The sequence below is a fragment of the Vulpes lagopus genome, chromosome 9 (genome assembly GCF_018345385.1).
Source record: "Vulpes lagopus strain Blue_001 chromosome 9, ASM1834538v1, whole genome shotgun sequence".
NCBI lineage: Eukaryota > Metazoa > Chordata > Mammalia > Carnivora > Canidae > Vulpes > Vulpes lagopus.
In genome coordinates this window covers 8,322,117-8,342,333 of record NC_054832.1, presented here as the reverse complement: position 1 = coordinate 8,342,333, position 20,217 = coordinate 8,322,117, and the positions used below count along the sequence as shown (strand labels likewise).

Sequence of the window (20,217 nt, the reverse complement as noted above, 5' to 3'; positions counted from 1 at the left end):
CGGCTTCTTAGGGACTAGCCAGGGCGTGCAAGAGGCGGTTCCAGGTCCTATGGGGAAGGTAATACTACCTGTCCCATTCTATAGATGAGGCCCTAGGATACCTTCTCTAGGTCCCCACACCCAGGTGGTACTGAGAGATCGAGAGCCCCCTCCTTGCGCTCGACAATCCTCCTCTCCTTACCCGGGTACCTCTTGCCTGCTTGCTTGCTTGCTGGAGGAGAAAACAAAGATCCCCTGCAGCACCAGTAGTGAGGTTCAGAACATGCAGCTTGGAGAAGTGCCGACAAACATGATTAACCAGGATTAGGGTCATATGAGAAGCAGTGGATATATTTTCATATTTTGAGCCTCACAAAAGGAATTTTAATCCGCAAATCTTCTTATGTGTGTAGATTGAGCAGTGCTAGATGCTAGATTCAGAGTCTGAAGACAACCACCCGACACTCAAGGCATGCAATGTGGTCAGGACTGCATATGCACGTCCAGGCTGACACCTGCTCCCACCTTCCCCCACCAGAAAATAAAGGGGGACATTTCCCCAATTTGGGTGGTGCCGACATCCTGGCAAAGGAAAGACTGTTCAGAGATCTGAGGCCCCACCTCAGCCCTGCCTTAGGGGTCTGTGGCTGGTTCTAAAGGGCTCCCGGGGAAGCGACAGGCTAGAGTCCTGGCTGGTCTGGAGTGAAGGTTTAGAAAGTTGGGGTAAGGTCCTCCCAGCCCCCCGACTTCCAAGGAGAGACTTTTTTTTAACCCTAACCATTTATAGGGGCATCCAGAGACTCCTGAAGGCTCCCTGGTGACATCCAGAATGGGAATTCAGATTGCAGGATAAATGCAGAGGATGACCCGGCGGCAGGAGCCCGGCAACCCCTGGCGTTTGGAGATGGGAAGGAGCCCCAGGCGACAAGCGCGAATCTAGCACAAATGATCCCAGAAACCAAGGGTTGAAGGGGTGTCGTGATGTCCAGTGGGTGACTGGGGTACGGCTGTCCTGGCCTTGCCCCCGGGAACCCCCTCTCGGGAGAAGCAGAGGGCAGCTATCATCAGAAAGAGCCACCTGTTTACCTCCCAGCATGCCTGAGCTCACCCTGGGGAGAGGAGGGACATCGTGCCTCATTGACAAGGGACTTCCGAGCAGCTCACTGGGAGGACCGGGAATGTAGGTGCCTGAAGCAGATGGGCAAGACTCATGTCACAGGCTGGGCTGCTTCAGAGCAGTCGAAACTGGGCAGCCCTGTGTGGCTCAGGGCAGGAAACACAAAAGCCCAGGGCAACTCGGGACAGTGGGGGGCCCAGCGAGGAGGGGCCAGAGGCCAGTGGTGACCCAACACGTGGGGCAAGGGCATGGGAAGTGTCCCCAGAGCTGGGAACAGCCAAGGGGACAGAATGAGATTCTAGTCTTGGCATCCAGAGCTGGGGAGTCCTGGAGAAATCCATGCCCAAGCGTGCGGGGAGAGGGCAGGGACACCTGTCCCCTAACATCCACAGCTGTGTGTCAGCACCCGGCGGGACGCTGCTTCTCCCGGGGGCTCATTCAATCATCACATCAGCTTTGCGAGGGGATGACACTTCATCTTGCACAGCAGCGGCCAAGGGCATGCGCTCAAGGGCGCACAGCGAGGGATCCGGATTCCACCTCGGGTCAAAGCCTGTGCTGCGTGTGCTGTACCTTAAGTGGCGCCGATCCCCTGCGCCGTCGGTATTTGAAAGCAAATAGGGAGATGCTGGGACCTGGGAACGGCCAGCCAGCTCTGTCCCCTCGGCATCACTTCCTGCCCCATGTCGTTAGCCATAATGAAGACAGGCTCATCGTCTAGCACCTACTGGCCATATGGGCTCAGACAGGTTAGAGGACTTGCTCAGGGTCACTCACCTGGTTAACAGCAGACGAATGCATAGTCACCTCAGGCCTAGAGGCCATATGGTAAAGTGCAGAGCCACCGGGGGGTGGGGGTGGGGGGCAGCTCCAAAGGAGCATCAGCTCTGTGACCCTGGACAAGCCCCCTGACCACACTGAGCCATCCCCGGCCCCTTGTGCAAAACCGGAAAAGTCACAGCACTTAGGAGATCCGAGAGGGCAGCAGCAGGGAAGAGCTCTGGCCTCTGCAGGGGTCATCAGCCCATCCGATCCTCCTCTGTATTTTTTTTTTTAAGATTTTATTTATTTATTCATGAGAGACACACAGAGAGAGAGAGAGAGAGAGAGAGAGAGAGGCAGAGACACAGGCAGAGGGAGAAGCAGGCTCCATGCAGGGAGCCTGATGTGGGACTCGATCCCGGGTCCCCAGGATCAGGCCCTGGGCTGAAGGCTACGCTAAACCACTGAGCCACCCGGGCTGTCCCTTCTCTAGCAGGCATTTCCCGTCACTGGCTTCACGCCCAGTCAGCTCTATTCCTGTTAACTTGCTGAATCCATTAATCTGCCCATGTTACGGATGGGAAAATGGAGGCCCGGGGAGGTTAAGCCACTTGGCCCAGGGTCTTACATTTTACAAGTGTAAAGCTCAAAGGTGATCCACACAAGCGCACCCACAAAACCAGAGCATTTCATGCCAAGTATCTGCCCTTCAGGTGGTGGAGCCCATGGTCTCCCCTGGGGGTACGTCCACACCAGCAGGGGGACTATCCCCACTCAACCCCACTCCCCCTGACCCCTGCAAGGTGCACACAATGGCTACTCACCCTCTATCCATGGAGAGGGCAGGGAGAGCTGGAGAGAGCGAAGGAGTGAGCCTTGCTGACCTGCAGGACAGGTGAATGCTCTGGAGGCTGGGGCACCCCTGCTCCAACAGAGCTGGTCCCCCAGTCGACAGTCAACACTGGGAGGCTTCCGCCCACCCCCACCTGCATCTCTGCTGAGCCCTGGGGGCGGGGGACTGCACGGCTTGTCCCTTGTCCCCGGCTCCCCATCAAAGGGCCTCCCACGTGGGGCCCATAGCGCCTTTAGGGCACTTTCTTGTTCTGCCCACTTTGCTTTAAAACAGGTGCCCTTTTACCTCCTACAGCATGGCATGGCGGGGAGGGGTGGGCTTTGGAGAGGCCGGCTGCTATCCCTGGGGTCGCAGAGAGACCAAGGCTAGACAGGGTGGCCTCGGGATGATGCTGGGTGGAGCACAGCATACTCAGGGACCGCGATCCGAGTGCCAGCCCTTACATTTTGCCCACTGGGGGACCTCGCCGAGGCTTCCCTGTCTCTGAGCGTTGTGGGCTGACGCCGGGACCTCCCGAGCATGTGTGCGAGGGATGCTGAGAGGAGCCACTGCTCCCTCCAGCTGTATGGCCCTGGGTGGGACGAGGGACCAGATCTGGAGAGGGGATGTCCCACATGCTTCCTTTCACTGTTTTCTTGGGCCTTCTGGGGTCCTGACCCTTTGCGCCTTCTCCTCCCCTGCCCCAGTGAGTGACCAACAGCGTCCTTTACCAGGGGAGATGCTGGCGGGTAAATTCTGCATCGGTGGCTGTGCGTGTGCATTGTGCACCAGAGCTACGTATCAAACATTGCTATGTCCTGTGAGGAAAAGGAATAATCAAAAACCTAGAACGATGACCCATCGGGATGAGTTCGCCTCCTCTAGGCTGTGCGTTGCTTTGTTACGATTTCAACTGCACTTCTTTAGGATTTTGGCGGAGTTGTTTTGACCTCGGGGTGAGCTGGCTTCCCTCGAGGAGGCTGTGTCGGGATGGGTCAGGATGTCGCCATCGACATCTGTCATCCAGAAGCACTCGGACCCCAGCGGCTGGTGGGGGTCCCGCGTGCTGGGGACGTGGCGGTAAGAGCCTAAGGAGCAGCGGCTACGACACTGTGGACATTTGAACTTTAAATACCAAGAATGGTGAGGAGTCACTGGAAGTTTTGTCCAGGCAGGTCTCCCCTATGCTGACCTAAATCACTCTCCAGAAATCTTGAGACCCTCGCTCCGGCCTTGGCCAGGCCGTTCCCGGGTGGCAGTGGCATTAAACCCCTCAGCAGTCTCCGGTGGAGAAGGACACCTGTTTCGGCCTTGGCGAGGCTCGACCCCGTGGGCAGTGGTACAGGTCGCGTGACAGTCCCCAGGGCACTAACCTTCGGAGCAGCCCGCCTCACTTGGCAACACCCACTGGCTAGGCAGGTGCCCCAGCATCCAGGGACCCAAGCCGGCAGCTTCTACTTAGAAAGGACCAACCAAAAAAAAAACAAAAAAACAAAAAAATGGACCAAATCTGCAGATAAGCAGCTCATAGAAAGGTACACAGACCTTGACTACATTTGGGCTTTCCTCCTTTCATCACCTTCTACCTGGAAGCGTAATCGATCATCGGCTCGGAGCACGTCATTCCTTTACTGGCTTATTAAAAGACATTATTCTATAGACTACTGGGTTGCGAAATATTACTATTATAAATTATCATTCCCGCCGTGAACCTGTGCTAAATTATTGGCAAAGACCATCTCAGTCTCTGAGCGTAATTTGCCTCGAATAAAATGTTCTTGCTAATGCAGATAAGAAGCACACGGTCTTCAGATTCAACTTCCATTCACGAGGCTCACAGAGGACGCCCGGCTGCTCATTTTCTCCCCATCTGACAGGTAGGCCGAGAGAGAGATGAGGCCTTCAGATAAGCCATGACCTGACCCGGCCCCAGGAACCTTCCCTCCTTGCTGTTTCCGGAGCTCAGGATCTGCAACTGTCGTCTTGCTCCAAATTTAGAAGGGGTCGTCACCCTGAGCCCCCTTCACTACGGTCCCTTGTCTACACCCAGGAGCCTCACTGAGTCAGCCGGGATCCTCAAAACAGGCTAGCTTCTCAGTTAGCAAGAGGGGGACTGGATAAACTCAAAGCCCGGACCGTACATGCCCTCCAGACCCTCCACGCCCCTCTCTGCTCATGCCTCTCACTGCCCAACAGTCTCCACCGAGCATAAAATCCGAGGCTCCTGCAGCCTGCAGGATCCTACTAGAGCTGGTCCTTGCCTACTTTGACTCCACTCTCCATGCCTTTTGTTCGCTCACTTGACCTACCAGCCCGTGCCCTCCCGCAAGATGGCAAGCACGGGACCAGTGCCCAGGCTGTGTGCCCTGCCCAGGTGCTCCTCATCACTTAAGTCAGGATGCTGGGTCCCATGTCAGCTCCCAGGAGGGACTATCCCTCCACCCTCTGCATCCCTGAATCACGATGTCTATCACACTCAGCATTTCACCTGCCTGTTTCCCAACGTTATATCCTTATAGACAGCTGAAAAGATTCTCCATGCACCTAGGTCCCTTGAGCTCAGACTCTATTTTGTTCCCTACCGTGTTTCTAGAACAGTGATCTTACATAATCTCGAATAATCACCTGAAAGGTGGGTACTAACCCACCTTACAGGTAGTAAAACTGAAGCTAAATGCCGTTGAGCAATTGCAATTTGCCTGATCTCACGATTCACAGGTGACAGACCTAGGATTCAAATCTAGACATTTTTAGTGCCTCCCTATTGTCGAGAGACACCATTCCATGGGTCTCTTGCATTCCTACGTGTCTTATTTGGCACTAAGAAAGCTGAGACCTTGACTGTATTTTATCTCGATCATTCTCTTTTTTTTTTAAGATTTTATTTATTTATTCATGAGAGACACACACACACACAGAGAGAGAGAGAGAGAGAGAGAGAGAGGCAGAGACACAGGCAGAGGGAGAAGCAGGCTCCACGCAGGGAGCCCGACGTGGGACTTGATCCCGGGACTCCAGGATCACTCCCTAGGCCGAAGGCAGGCGCAAACCACTGAGCAACCCAGGGATCCCAGTCTGGATCATTCTTCAGAGCTGCATCTACAGCCACCGGTTGCAAGGCACGAGGTCACGTCTTCCTCTGGGTCTAAAAGAGGGCTCGTTTACTGTTTGCTACCAAAGGCTGAATTTTATCATCAGCAAAATGCCCTTGCTGATGGAGCGACGTTCTGGTTCCCGCGTCCCCCAGCTGGTGAAGTCCAAGTCTCCAGTGCCACCTGCCCAGGAACACTTCCCTGGTTCCCTCCCCTTCCTGCTCCCCCACCCCCGCCACCCAAATTCATGTGAGACAAGGATGTACTAGAAGGAAGGCAGTAAAAGAAAATTCGATTGGATCAAAGAAGGCCAAGCCAATGACCCTGGGGCAGACATCGCCGAAAGGAGAAAACACGAGAGAGGCGAAACGTTTCTGAACGTCTGCATTTTGGCGACCTTGAGAGTCCGCTCGGCCGTGAACTCTCTGGAGTTCGAGCCAATGAAGCAAGTGGTCAGACTGAACCTGACCTGCCACTGGGAGCACAGACCGCGTCTCGTTTAGTTCAAGGTCTCTGGGACTGTGCCCGCATGGGGACCCGCCTGGTGGGCAGACGGACGGAGGCTGAGCCTGAGCCGATGATGCTGACTCACGGTGGGCCTGCTGGTCGACCCCCACACTACTCACTGGGGGGGTGGCAGGAGGGCCCGGGCTGCCTCCTCCAGGGGGGCTCTTCGGAGTGTTCCTTTTGGGAAACATTCAAGGGGTTCACAGGCCAGTGACCAAGCAGAACTGCTTTCTGATTATTCTTTTTCCAGCTGAATGAGATTCAGTTCATGGAACCCTTCTGGGCCCCAAGGAAAGGGAGACATTCCTCCGCTCCTGGAAATGAATTGCTGGCTCCACCGCCACAAGAACCCAGATCAGGGAGGAGAGGCTGAGAGAGGAGGACTGCTGGAGGCTCTTAACTGAGAGCCTGAGGCAGGACCGTGGAGGTCGCGCCCCCCCCCATCCCTCTGCTGAGAGACCCCCGGGCCTACAAAATCAAAGGGGAGCTGCCTGAAGGCTCTGTCCCAGCGCCTGGCTGCTGCCTGCCTCGGAGACAGAGGCTGGTGGCATTTCAGGATCACAGAGGAACGCAGGGAGGACCATACGTCTCTGCTTTCTCTTCCAGGCAGGGAAACCAAGGCTCAGGGAGGGGATGCGACCCACCCAAGGTTGTGCATGAGTCTGTGGGGGCGCGCAAGCCTAGAACTTGGGGTCCGGAACTCTCCAGACACGTCCCTTCCAGCACACCTTCCAGCACACCTGGCCCATGAATGGCCCCAGCAGGTGCCAGACAGGCATCAGTATCAACACAGAGGGCACAAGTGTCTCCCCCTCACCCCGCCGCCCCCCAGGGCAGGACGAGTGACTACCTCTGCCCCTCCCCCACCTCCACCCCTACCTCCAGCAGGTGCTACTTGCTGGACTTCCCCTTCCCGAGGTCAGTGCAAGGTCAGTGGTACAGCGCCAGCCCCAGTTCTTGCTCTATTTCTGTAGTTCTGGAATCCAGGCTCTGCCCGGCTTGGAAGGACAAGCCTGAAGTAATGGACCAGAGTCCTGGCTTGAGAAAAAAATACAAAGCAAGAATAGGGAACTACTTCGAATGCAGAGGATTAAGGAACAAGACAAGTAGCTTCCTATTCGACACACACCTGCCTTCTGCCCCATTCAGTTCTGTTCCATTTTCCTTGCCACACAGCCAAGACCGCCTGTCTCACCCCTGCAGACACTGGGAGGGTGACAGATGGAGGAGGCAGCAGACTGGTAGCTATGCCGGCCCCAGGGCCTTTGCACATGCCGTGCCCCCTGCCTAGAATGTTCTTACCCTAGAATCCGCATGGCGTGCTCCCTGGCTGTATTCAGGGTTCTGCCCAAATGCCCTCCTTGGAGGGGCCTTCCCCGATCACCCTAAAATAGCGTCACTGCCCCCTTTGCCCAGCTGCATTTCCCACGACAGACTTAATCGCGATTTTGACACTTCACCATGTACAGAACTCCTTTGCTTGTCTGTCTCCCCGCACCAGGTGAGCAGGGACTTTTCACCCGGGTCCCTTACTGCCATGTGCCCCGTGCTGGGAACAACAGTGGTTCTCAACAACATGTGCGGGCCAGAGGCAGGGTGAAAAGTGCTCAGAGCTCAGAAAGCAGAGGTTCGTCTGGGTTTGTGCCTTGTGTGTCTGCGGGGGCGGGGGGAGGTCCTTGGTCGTTCCTGGGCCTCAATGTCCTCATATGGAAAATGGGAGGGTGACAGTGACCACCTCAAAGCAGCCCTGTCCACGGGCGGCCCAGGGCAGTGTCCAGCTCCGGGCAGGTGCCCTCCCAACCCGGGGCCGTGTGCTGGAGGCCTGCCTGCCCCTGAGCGAGCACACCCTCTGGAAGGGAAGACAGGGCTCGGCCTACAGACTTCCTTTGGCTTTTGCAAAAACGACAAAACCAAAAATACTACAAAACCACACGGTGCATTTGTGCAGCCACGGAGGGCGGTGGTGAGGAAGCAGAGTCCTGCCTCCTGGGGTCCTCTGTGGCTGAGGCAGGATGTGGGGCCCACAGCACGTGACGGGGGCACCTGGCTCTGCTGTGGGGCCCACAGGCCCGCTTCCCAGAGGACCAGGAGCCTCGGAGTGACCTCTAGGGAATCGTGGAATGTCAGCCATGGGGGCAGAGGGGCTCATCCCTCACCCCCCATCCACACCCCCCGGAGGTGTGTGTGTGTGGCTCTGGGTTTGTCCTGACCAGACCAGCGTGGAATTGTTTTTATCAAATACCACCCTTCTCGGTTCCCCACCCTGATGGCTTTTCTTTGTCAACTCAGGAGCAGGAGCAACTGTATGACATTTGTTAAGTCATCAAAATCTCACTGCTGCTCTGGTCTGGAAACCACAGCCGAGGATCCCACTGTATGTATGGATGGACAAACTGAGGCTCAGCAAGGGAAGACACTTACCTCCCCCCACCAAAAAAAAAAAAAAAAAAAAAAAATCACACACTAGAGTCTTCCCCCAAGCAGAAATTAGCTAGTTAAACAGCTTTTCCAGGTGAGTGGGGGTGGGAACCCCCTAGCCCAGCTGCTGGATCCCCTCACCCCCTCAAAGACGGTTTGCAAATCAAAGTCACGCCCACTTCCACCCCCACTCCAGAGTTTTCTCTGAGGACTCAGGAGACCAAATCAGGCAGTTCATCTGCGGTCATGTTACTAAGTGGGGCTTGTTCATTCTCAAAGCTTTTTCAGAAACAGGTTCTAGGAAATCTTCTAAAAACAAGAGAGTGGGTTTCAAGGAAGAGAGGAGGAGACGGGCACCCCTAGTGATGGGAGGGAGGGGACGTGAGAAGCAGAGGGACCAGGAGAGAACAGATCCGGTCAGAGCCACAGTGAGGACCTGGAAAAGGCTTGGGGGGGAGAGGGAGAGCCCCTGGCGGGGCCCTAACAGGATGTGGGAGGAGGGCATCGGGGGCCTGCTTGGTGTCAGCACCAGGCTGGACGCCCCCTCCACCCCCCACCCCCCACGCCTTCCTTCCCACCACGAAGTCCAGTGTCGTACATTCTGAATCACAAAGACACAACCACCGTCGAAATAATCTATCTGTACGGTCTGCACAGAAGCGGAATGTTAGACGTGCTTTAGGGTCAGGCACAGAACGCACTCCCCGTGCTGTCTGTGCCGGTGACCTGTTGATGCCCTTGAATATAGCAAAAAGGGAAAAACACTGAGCTAACCAGAACTTTCTGATGATTAGAGGAAACTCTCATTTCCTGAACACTGCCCGGCAGCATGGGGTTTAGAAAGGACAGCCCTCAGGACACCTGGGTGGCTCAGTAGGTTAAGCATCTGCGTTTGGCTCAGGTCATGATGGCAGGGTCCTGGGATCGAGTTCCGAGTCGGGCCCCCTGCTCCGTGGGGAGTCTGCTTCTCCCTCTGTCCCTCCCCCCACTCATGCTCTCTCTCTCTAATAAATAGATAAAATCTAAAAAAAAAAAAAAAAAGGACCACCTTGGAAACATCCTGTATGTCTGGAAAGCCCACTGTGTCCTGGGTCCTGCAGGAGGCACAGCGAGAGACACAATAACCGGGTCACAGGCCTCCCACACTGGGGCGGTGGAGGGACAACCATTCCGATACAGCTGAAGGCAGAGAGAGCAAGCAATTAAAAGCACAGGTTCCGGAGTCACAGAGAGCAGGGTTCAAATCCCAGCTCCGCCACTTACCAGCGGTGCAACCTCGGGGGAGTTCCTTAACCTCTCTGAGACTCAGTTTCTTCATCTGAAAAATTAAAAAAAAAATAATAACTCAGACTCACCGCAGGGAAAAGGCATGAAGGTCTCTCCAGAGAGTGCTGGCAACGTCCTCAGCTCACAGGCACAGAGTGAACGTGAAGTGCTATTTTGATGGCAGAGCCCTGTTGGGCCCCCGGCGTCGGGAGAGGATAGCGGTCGCCTTCAGAGCGCGGGGCCGGCGGCAGGGGAACCCAGTGGCAGGGCTCAGTGCTCCAAACCGTTAAGTGAAAGCATGCACCGCCCTGCCTCCTCTCTGAGACCACTTCCTGCCTCAGATCAAGGCATGGCACGGGGGTTGGCGTGCACTCATCCAGGTGACCTCTTGGGCACCTGGCAGGGTTAGTCACTCTACACACACACCGTTGACGGCAGCCCCAGCCTCCCATTGCAACAGGAAGGAAACTGAGGCTCATGCAGGGTGGCCTGGTGGGGCCACAGGAGTGGTGGGCACAGAACAGAGCTGGAAACCATCCTTCCCCCACAACGGAGGACAGAGGACTTTTCGGGTGCTCCTGCAACGGGCCTGGTGGCGAGTCCCAGATCACATGGAGGTGGGGGTCTGATTCTGGAATATTCTAACTGGCAGGAATCTGACAGCTGGGCATTTTGGGAAGGGAGAGGTGACTTGAATCTGAGATTTAGGGAGGTGTTATTATTGTTTGAGCTTTTTTTTTTTTCTAGATGCTGACACAGGGGCGGGCCCTTCCTAAACAGTCATAGGGATGGAAGAAAACACCCCCACTCTGTCGTGGGATGAATAATAACCCCCCGCTTGCAGCCGATGCAGCCACATGCCTGCCGTCTTGGCTCTTGTCACCTGTGAGGCATGCAAAATGCTTTCCCTCTGGGAGTGGGGACGAAGAGAACTTTCTGTAGCGTTCCAATTTTAGTATGTGCGCTGCCAAGGCAAGCAAGAAGAGAACTTTCTGAATAGTCGAGACCACCTGGGCTCCTTTCTCTCCCCCTCACCTGAGCGCACCTGCTCCCATGGACCTGAGCCCGCTGACCTCTGCACGTCAATAATGGATGACCCAGAGGCCCATGGATGTTAATATTACATAGCGGCCGCCCCAGCCAGCAGGAGGGAGTGGGTGCCTAGGACAGGCTGGCCTGCCTCTTACTCTCCATGGAAGTAACACGAAAGGAGAAATTTTTAAGAAGTATAAGAAGGTTTAATTAAAAGTAATTACTCTCCAGAATAAGCGGCTTGTGTTGCTGGCACCCTCTGTCCCACCACACGCAGGGGAGCTTTGAGGGGAACGTGGTCCTGTGTAACTAATACTGGGTGAGCCTCAAGGCCATTGAGGCAATGGCTGGGGACCACCAGCCTGTCACTCCTGGCTGTGTATCCTTCAGTGAGCAACTTACTGCACCCTGCCTCAGTTTCCTCATCTGTAAAGTAGGGAGAATGATAGTGCCTAGCTCCCCGGTTGCTGAGAAGATTAAGAAGGCCAACATATATGAAGTGTTGAAGGCATGCCTGGCAGGTACTAAGTGCTCTCTAAGGGCTAAGGTGCCATCATCACCATCACTACCACCACCACCAGCAGCTTCAGAATCATCTCCATCTCCATCATCACCATCCTTACCATCCCCATCATCATCATCATCATCCCATCATCACCATCATCATTTATCACCATCACCATCACCACCATCATATCATCATCTCCATTACCATCATCATCACATCACCATCACAATCATTACCATCATCATCGTCATTATCACCATCATCATGTCTTCATCATCATCATCATCATCCCATCATCACCTTCTCCACCACCATCATCATTTCCATCACCATCACCATCATCATCACCATCTCCATCAACATCATCATCATATCATCACCATAATCATCACATCACCATCATTATCATCTATCATCATCATCACCATCACTGTCATCATCACCATCATCATTGTCTGCTCTGGGCCAAGTACCACACATCTTATGGAAAGTCTCATTGCTCCCATTTCCTGGATGAGGAAATCGAGCCTGTGAGAGTCAAAATGCACTTAATTATTTATCATGCCAATAATTAATTATCAGTGACCTGGGAGGAGGCTCAGAACTTGCACATGGTGCCATCCACCCTGACGCTGCTGAGCTTAGCTGAGTTGAGCCACATTAGACTTCAAAAGGAGGGCTGTCCCCATGTCCCTTGATCTTTTTCTCCTTAGTTAGTAGATCCTAAGCAAGGCCAGATGCAAATTAGGAAGAAGAAACGTAGAGTTTGGGGTGTCACCACTGAATCCCAAGAGGTAGCTCTGAGCCTGGTGGTTCTGTCTCTGGCTATTCGAGATAAATACCCAGACTCATGAATAAGTCCCAAAAACGTTCCTGGACATAGGGCAGTAAGAGCAAGTTCTCCTAATGTCCTTCCACACCCAGCCCTGTCATGCAGGGTCATTGTGGTGCTTTATTGGTGGGAGACAGTATTTCTGGGAGGGGATTCGGAGAATCACAACTGCCACTTTGAAGTTTACAACAGCATCTTTGTAAAAAAGAATCTGAGTCTCTTTTGGTCCTGAAGATCGCCCAGTTACCCTGGTGTAGCCACAAAAGGCTGCACGAAAATGAAATCTGCTGAGATTTTGCTGGCAAAATCTTTGGCCTTTTTCTTTAAAAAAAAAAAAAATTCAGTGTAGTTAAGATACAGTGTTACATTAGTTTCAGGTGCACAATGTAGTAATTCAAGAATTCTATAGGTTACCTAGTGCAGCATTATTGACAATAGCCAAATTATGGAAGCAGTCCAAATTGTCCATCAATAAATGAATGGAGAAAGAAGATGTGGGTATAGAAATACAATGGAATACTATTCAGCCATAAAAAGAATGAAATCTTGCCATTTGCAAAACCCTTGTCTTGCAAGGTGGAGCCTGGAGACAGTGACATGCCTTAAGTCTCGGCAGATTAGCAATGCCCAGGGCTCCCCAAATCTGGTTGGCTCCCATTAACTGCCTCCTGGTTCACTGTAGGATTCCAAAAATGTGTTTTCTGAGCACCTGGTCTGTGCCAAGGGATAAGTGCCAAGGACATAAAGATAGATGGAATTGAGGAATCACTGCTGCAGGGAAATGCCCAATCAGTATAATGTGGGACAAGCCCCAGCCAAGCGCTAATAGCGACCTAGCTTTTGTTCAGCACCTCAATGTGACTGTATTTTGGAGATCGGGCCTATGGGGAGGTAACTGAGGTTCGATGAGGTCATAAGGGTAGGGCCCTAATCATCCTTGTAAGAAAAGGAAGAGACACCGAAGAGCCCTCGCAGTGCACCCAGACAAGAAGGGCCCGTGAGGATGCAGCAGAAAGGTGCCTGTCTGCACGCCAGGAAGAGAAGTCTCACGAGACACCAATTTTGATGGCACCCTGATCTTGACTCTAGAATTACAAAAAAATACGCTTCTGTTGTTTAAGTCACCCAGTTGTAGAACTTTGTGGTGGCAGCCCCAAGAGATTCATGCAGGGCTGTAATCATCATCCCCATTTTACAGATGAAGAAGCTGAGCATAAGAAGAAGTACCTTCCGGAAGGCCACACAAATAGTAATAGTCGAGCCCAGTGGTCAGACATAGGCATCTGGCTGCAGGGCCCAGCATTTGATGGCCAATTGTATATGCAAATATTTATTCCCCCACCCGCCCCCTCCCTGTCACTGTGAGAGGATGATTCCTCCCCACTCCATTGATGTTGGCCTTGGCCACGTCTCTTGTTTTTGCCCAGTGAGATGTGAACAGTTAACATGTGTACCATCTCCAAGCAGGAGATGTAAATTGGATAATGTGGTTTTTACATTTATTTATTTATTTATTTATGTATTTATTTATTTATTTATTTATTGTTGTGGAGTCTTCAGTTCTGGCATGAGCATGGCATGTCCTAGATAATGACTACCTGTAGCCCAGGCCTTAGAAAGACCTCAAGGAACATCGCTGGGTTGCAATTGATCCTCAGTCAACTTGTAACGTGAACGGGAAACAAACATTGGTTGTAAGTCACTGAGATTTGGGGATTGTTTGTTATGCAGCAAAGCTGACATATGTAGGGCTCCTTTTGTAATTATCCTACTTCCAACCAATCGTCAATGTGTAAGGATGTCCTGAGTAGGTGCTTGGGACATCTGATGTCTAGCACAAGCTCTGTTATGCACCAGCTGTGTGGCTTTCACTTCTCTGTGCCTCAGTTTCTTCTCTGCAAAATAAGGGTAAAATGACACCTGTACCTTGGAGTTCTTGCAAGAATTCTGCAAGAGATGATATGAAGTTCTCAGCATCGTGCCTAACATAGTAAAGACCCACTGGGACTGGGGTTGCCAAATGGGATGATGGGGTGATGTGTCAAAGTCAAATAAACATGCCTGGGTCAAATCAAGTGCTCCCTTTTCAGCACATCTAAAGGCCAGTGCTCCCCTGGCCAGCCAGTGTGCAGGTCTACGTCCTTACAGGAGGAAGACCAGAGGCTGGTCGTGTTCAGGGAAGCAGCAGGGAGTAGATGAGGGAGGAGGAGGGGGGAGGCACTTGGTCCTGGTGACATGGAAGATGGGCTCTCTGAGGCCCAGAGATGGGAAAGAAGGGTGGTCCCACTTCACAGATGAGACACTGAGGCCCAGGAAGGGGAGTGTCTTCCCCAAGGTCACACAGCTGGTGAACATCAGAACTTGGACCAGAACCTTGGTCTCCAGAGACCAGCTCAGGCATCATTCAGCTGCCTCCCGCTCAGTTAGGAAGAAATGAGACTCATGCTTCATGTTGGCTTGGAAGGCAAATGTCAAGTTTCTCTATCCTCGTGGGCGGATTTACCAAAACTCCACAATTCTACAAAAGCTTTCCTTTGAGTCACTTCAAAACACTCCCTTCCCTTTCCGGGAAACTCAGTCCTATTCACACACGCTGGCTCCTGGACTGGGCAGTGGGCTAATCCGCTGTGAATACAGTTCAGAGCATAAAATAGGAGTTGGCGGTTGCTAGATGTTTGGTTTTTTCTGTTCTGGGGGGGGGGGGTCCCCGCTTGTTGGTCTGCTTCCCCCCAAGCCTTGGAGCAGGCACTATGCAGGGAAAGGCTGCACAGGAAGGAAGGCACTGCTCTCCAGAGCTGCCAGTCAAGAGAATGAGACTGGATGCCTTATGTTAGAGAAGAAACAGACCAGTGCTGGACAGGGAGGGCTTCAGGGAGGAGGCAAGCCTGGCCCTGGATCTAGAAAAGATGGGAAGAACTTGACAAGACAGAAGAAAAAAAGAATTCCAGGGGGACGCCTGGGTGGCTCAGCGGTGGAGCATCTGCCTTCAGCCCAGGGCATGATCCTGGAGTCCCGGGATCGAGTCCCACATTGGGCTCCCTGTATGGAGTCTGCTTCTCCCTCTGCCTGTGTGCCTCTCTCTGTGTCTCTCATGAATAAATAAAAATAAAACCTTAAAAAAATAAGAAAAGGAATTCCAGAGTCTTGTAGGGTAAAGCTTTGAAAGGGAGCAAGGAGGACAGAGGCCTCGAGCTTTTGTGTTCGTTTTTATCTTGCAGGGAGCGGGGCGGAGTTGACAATGAGTCATAGGTAGAGGAGTCCACGGTTTCAACTTTCAGGGAGCGTAACTGAAGCGAGCTTCATGTTTATTCATCTAAAAACTGGGGGAAACTGAGGCCCACCCCACAGACTCCTGGAGGGTAGCAAATGGTGGAAGACACGTGGAGCATCTCTGAGTGGGCACCACAGATGGCCCAGAGCTGCCACGGCCCAACACAGCAGCCACCGTTGGGAGACAACTCCTCCTGGTCTCTTGCACGTCCAGGTGTCTTATGAGCAGAAGCACTGGAAGCTTCTGTTCTGGGCTATCTCTTCAAGGATGTCTGGAGAACGGCAGGAAGAGGTAACGGGTTCCTCTGGAGCAGAGCTCAGATTTGCTTATCGTCCAGTATCATAATGTCTCCCTCCAGGGGGCAAGTTGAGGAGGTTTGCTTGCAGCCCATTATAAAAGCTCACGCATGGTCCCTCATCTGTGAAGCAAAGCCACTGGACTTGGGGAACAAGTGGAAATGATGCAAACATGAAGCTCAGGCTGCCCTGCTGTGCTGTGAGCGAGAAAGCCCTTTGTCTCGGATCCGGGGAACTCGTGTCTTCCTCCAGCATCTGCCATCAGGCTCATGTCTTAGCGAGCGAGTAGAGCAACACCTCAAGATTTCCACAGGTCTCGGACGCCTCGATGGCTCAGTGGTTGAGCATCTGCCCTTGGCCCAGGTCATGATCCCAGGATCCTGGGATCGAGTCCCACATCAGGCTCCCTGCATGGAGCCTGCTTCTCCCTCTGCCTGTGTCTCTGCCTCTCTCTCTCTCTCTCTACTAAATAAATAAAATCTTAAAAAGTCTTAAATAAATAAAAAATAAATAAAATCTTAAAAAAAAAAAAAGGATTTTCACAGGTCTGCACAGCCACTGGTCACACGTGGCAACTTTTTATTAATGTTCAATAAAATGTAGGGATCCCTGGGTGGCGCAGCGGTTTGGCGCCTGCCTTTGGCCCGGGGCGCGATCCTGGAGACCCGGGATCGAATCCCACGTCAGGCTCCCGGTGCATGGAGCCTGCTTCTCCCTCTGCCTGTGTCTCTGCCTCTCTCTCTCTCTGTGTGACTATCATAAATTAAAAAAAAATTTAAAAAATAAGGTTTTAAATGTTCAATAAAATGTAAAATCTAGTTCCTCCACTACCTTAACAAAATTTCTAGTACTTAATGGCCATATGTGGCTGGTGGCTCCTGGACTGGACGGACAGTGCAAACATGGACCATTCCCATCACTGGGAAAGTCGTCTTGGTGAGCCCTGGACTGGTAGGTAAGGGCACAGGGGTTGGGGTTTGATCCTTCCTCCTCCTCCTTACTGGCTGTGAGAATGTGAGCATGTTACTTCCCCTCTTTGAATCCCTCTTTCTCATCTCAAAGACCAGAACAATAGGGCTGGCCACGTGGGTTCTTGTGAGGTTTCCCCAAGATAACGCACACAAAGTATACCTCGCCTGGACCTACGGTGAGGGCTCCCCACGCAAGAGCTGATGTTCTGAGGCATTGAGCAAATGCTAGTTCCCCCTTCGCACCACAGGGAGGGTGGCGGCAGGCAACACGAAGGATGCAACAGAGCAGGAAGGAAGGTGGCATAACACAGAGGGGCCTGGGAAGCCAGGCCCAGAGCTTTGGCCTTATCCCAAAGGCAAGTAGGAGCCCTCGAAGACTGTAGGCAGAGGGAGGCCTCTGCTCCCCCTACCCGAGCTCAGTGTGGTGAGATCGATCACAGCCTTCGGCCCAGAAGACGTGGATGAGATTTTCCCACTGTCGCCCTCGAGACGTGAGGCCCTGAGCCAGAGGTGTCGGACCTCAAAGGCCAGGGCTTACGCCTGGCAGACCGTCCGGCATCCATCAGAGCCACCTCGCGGGGTTATTGAGAGGGTTAAAGTGAGGCAACACATGCAAAGCTCCCAGAACAGTTGCTGGCACATAGTAGGGACACTACGAAAAGAAAATTTGCTACATTTTTCCTCTCCGGAAAGGAAGGCTGGCCTACGGGACAAGCAGGAAACCTGAGTGGCCCAGTAGGGCAAGGGGTTGGTAACCAAGAGCGCCGGGCTTTCCTGAGGTAGCAGATTACTCCCTGTGACCTCTGCAGTCCCTTCACCTGGCAAGGCAGGTTTCAGGTTTTCATTTTCTTAGCTGGGGTCAGGCTACTTGGAAGGCTCCAGGTCCCCGCGGAGCAGATGCTGTTGGCGCCCAGCCTGAACGGCCATCCCCCCTTAGCTGCTGTGGCCGGTGGCTCCAGAGGATCGCCCCGGCTGGACAGGAGCACCTGCCTGGGAGGTGCCCTTGGCATGGCCCCCTTCACCCTGGGCAGCCCCCAGGATGACTGAGGTGCCTGGGATTACACGACACTGGCATCCTTGGCCTGTGTGTGGAGCCAACCCTGTCGTGGGCACGCTTTGTTCTCAGGGTTCCCTTGGGCTCAGCTGAGGCTTGTCCTTGCTCGGCATCTCTCCCCCTGCCCTCCCCTGTCTCCCTCACCCCCTCGCCCCCAGTCCTGGAGCACCTCATTAGTAATCCCCACACACCCGAATGCCTGCCTCAGGCTCTGCTAGGAGGGAACTCAGATCCCTGCAGGAGGCTGGTCTGAGCAGTGACTGCCAGTAAGAGGGAGCCTCGGGCCCAAAATGCTTTCAAGTTCAGAGAATATTTCGAAAGCAAGGAATCTCCCCAGCAACCATCTGGTCCAAACCCTTGGCTTTATAATGAGCAACTGGGAGTCGTCAGTCAGCAAGGACTCGTCGGGGCCCAGAACGTGCCAGGCCCCAGTCTGGATACTGCTGATACACTGGTGAACGAGGCAAAGCCCCTGTCCTCTTGAAGCTTATGCATCAAATCAAACAGCAGACCCTAGTGAATGCTTCTGCGGAGAATGAAAGCGGGAGGCATGACGGTGGACGACAGGACAGGAGCCCTGCGGTGAATACTCGGCTGGGCCTCCGAATGAGTCGGCCTGTCAAGGCAGGGGTGAGGGAAGCAGAGCCCAGGCAGAGGGGAGGGGGGGAGGGAGATCACAGGGCAGAAGCAAGCTGGTCGTCCTCAGTGTCGAGGCCAGTGCAGCACGAGCGTGCCCGGGGTGGGGGTGGGGACAGGTGATTCTACAGGACAAGCTCAGATGGGGAAGTGGGACCCGATCACATCAGCCCAGGAGCACAGTGACCTGTCACCCAACAGATGGGCCAAGGTGACTCCTCCTAGCTCCCCTTCCTCTGGGTTGGCTCTGTCCTTGGGAAACCAGGCGATGCACCTGTTCCCACTGGACCTCTCAGGCCAGGACCATCTCTCACGTCGAGTGTTTCGATACCAGAGGTTAAGCCTCGTGGATAAACCAATTAGAGGACTTTGAGCACCAGCTCCACTTTCCAAACTGCTTCTCTCCATGCCAAGGCGCCCGTCAGTCGCGAGGCCGATCAATATTTCATCGTCCCTCATTTCATCCCACATCAAACGAGACCCGGCTGCAGGAGGCGCAGGGGAGACCTGCCGCAGGTAACCAGAGACGGGCTGAGGCCGAGCGTGGGCTTTCGGAGGGGCTCGCTGCTCTCGGAAGGCAGCTGCACGTCCTGCTGCTTGCTTGCCAGGCAACCCGAAACCACTGCCTGGGAAGCATCAGAGCCTCAGTCTCCTCATCTGGAAAACGGGCACAGCAGTAGCCGTGACACAGTGGAGTGAAGGTGGCTCACGGACCCGGCACGCAGGGCACAGGTGTCTGGCCTTGTCACCGCTGACGGCGTCACGTGCCTGGGCCTGGCTGTCCTCCTCCGCCCAGGGGCACCCACCGTGACTGGGAGCAGCCTGGGGACCCAAGGCGAAATCCCTCATGAGGGAGGAGCAGGGAGTCTGAGGAGGCCTGCCCCCAGCTCTCCCCTCCTAGGTCCTCACTCCACAGTTCTCAATTATAACCGGTGACTTCTTCAAAGAGGATTTTAAGTGATCAACAGAGGTGCTCGTGGCCACAGCAGAGAGAAGGCAAAGGGGGACGTTCTTGCCATCCTCCCTCCTCTGGTCTCCAGCATTACTGTCCCGTGCCCGGATTAAATCCTTTTGAGAGACTTGTACCTTTTGGCAGTGAATACTCATCTCGGGTTTTTGTTTTTGTTTTTTTTTAAGATGTTATTTATTTATGAAAGACACAGTGAGAGAGGCAGAGACACAGGCAAGGGAGAAGCAGGCTCCATGCAGGGAGCCCAATGCAGTACTCGATCACGGGTCTCCAGGATCAGGCCCTGGGCCAAAGACAGACGCTCAACCGCCGAGCCACCCAGGCCTCCCAATCTCGGGGGTTTTAAAAGATCAGCAAACGCATTGTGGGAATTCTCATCAAGCCAAAGCCGGCTAAGGACGGGGAAGCAAGGTTATCCAGGCTCGGGGCTGTCATTAGTGGTACAAGGGGAGGTTAGATAAGCCGGGGATCTCCAAGTCCTGGGGGAAGTGGGGGAGATGCATATAATGGAAACATTGTGGTGCATCGATTAAGGGAGAAGGGTGTCTTAGTGAACAGCTACTACGTGCCCAGCACTTCAGCTGACCTCACACCAGCAGGTTACAAACACTTCATGCAGATTAAGCCACTTCATCTTCCAAACAACCCAGGGGCACTAGCGGCCCAGGGACCAC

The 20,217-nt window shown here is 53.6% G+C and overlaps 1 protein-coding gene across 6 annotated transcripts in view; it reads right to left on the bottom strand.

The window, feature by feature from the left end:
* Positions 1-20,217, bottom strand: part of ST3GAL1 (ST3 beta-galactoside alpha-2,3-sialyltransferase 1) — a 95,884-nt gene that overhangs the window by 31,423 nt on the left and 44,244 nt on the right. For 5 of the 6 annotated variants that reach the window (XM_041769658.1, XM_041769656.1, XM_041769655.1 and 2 more), the window contains exon 3: positions 9,971-10,025. The exons of the other annotated variant lie outside the window; for it this stretch is intronic. The gene's annotated coding sequence lies outside the window, so the exon portion shown is untranslated. The remainder of the gene's footprint in view (positions 1-9,970; positions 10,026-20,217) is intronic. 6 annotated transcript variants of the gene reach the window in all.